The 1,066-nt window shown below is 34.9% G+C and overlaps 1 protein-coding gene across 1 annotated transcript in view; it reads right to left on the bottom strand.

Moving 5' to 3' along the window:
* FAM172A (family with sequence similarity 172, member A) overlaps positions 1–1,066 on the bottom strand; it is a gene marked incomplete at its 5' end in the record, with an annotated part of 240,536 nt that overhangs the window by 146,752 nt on the left and 92,718 nt on the right. The window lies entirely within an intron of this gene.

Raw genomic sequence — 1,066 nt, 5'->3', positions numbered from 1 at the left:
AACACCATTCTCTAACCAGGATTCCGTATTTGTGAACTCACCTACTCACTAAAATTTATTTGTAACACCAAAATCAATACTCATGGCACTTTTATAGTCATTTGCAGACATGCACATGCACAGAATTGCAAAAAACTTGAGTCATTCATTCCTAGCTAAGGTTGAACAAGACCATGCTCTGCCTTCTTGTTTCAGTTCTCACATTGTAAACAAGTGTCCTTTTCATAGACTTACTGCCATGATTTTCATTCTTTTGTGCTTTTATTGGTGATTTCACTGCTCAAAATGACCCCCAAATGTAATGCTGAAGTGATGTCTAGGGTTCCTAACCACAGAAGGCTGTGATATACCTTATGGAGAAAATATGTGCTAGATAAGCTTCATTCAAACATGAGCTACAGTGCTGTTGGCCGCAAGTTCAATGTTAATGAATCAACAATGTATATTAAATAAGGTGTCTTTAAACAGAAACACACATAAAACAAGGTTATATATTAATTGGTTGATGAAAATATGACCAGAGGCTTGCAGGAACCTCACCCTGTATTTCCCCTAGAAGTAATGATTCAGTATTTGCTAATTCAGTGCTCTCAGCAACTTCTCAGAATATAACTACCATAAATAATGAGAATTGATTGTATAATATATAGGTATACACACAAATATATACATGTGTGTGTATCTATATATGTAGTAGCATATATATGTCCCTGTGGTTCTGTTTCTTTGATTTAACCTTGATAGATAGACTTATAAAATTTAGCCATAATGATAGTGAAGCTCAGTCGAAGTTAAGGATAGTGATGTTTAGTTATAACAAAGTTCTTTACTTAGAATTTGAGCTATTCTCCAAATTACTTCCTTCAAATATATAGACGTATCTGCAACTCTAAGTAGTTAATGATTAACTATCACCTATGATCATTACATGTAGTAGTTCGTGTCCCAAATTTCTGCTCATTCTCCAGTATCCATGGCCAGAGCAAGCCCATTTCTGTTTTTAGTTGTAACCAGATACCACTGCTCATTTCGTGTTATCATCCAAATTGACTGGGAACTGTGAAAG

The sequence above is a fragment of the Galeopterus variegatus genome, unplaced genomic scaffold, assembly GCF_000696425.1.
Source record: "Galeopterus variegatus unplaced genomic scaffold, G_variegatus-3.0.2 Scaffold1389, whole genome shotgun sequence".
Classification (NCBI taxonomy): domain Eukaryota; kingdom Metazoa; phylum Chordata; class Mammalia; order Dermoptera; family Cynocephalidae; genus Galeopterus; species Galeopterus variegatus.
The sequence above is the reverse complement of the archived record's forward strand: the minus strand, read 5'-3'. Positions and strand labels throughout refer to the sequence as shown.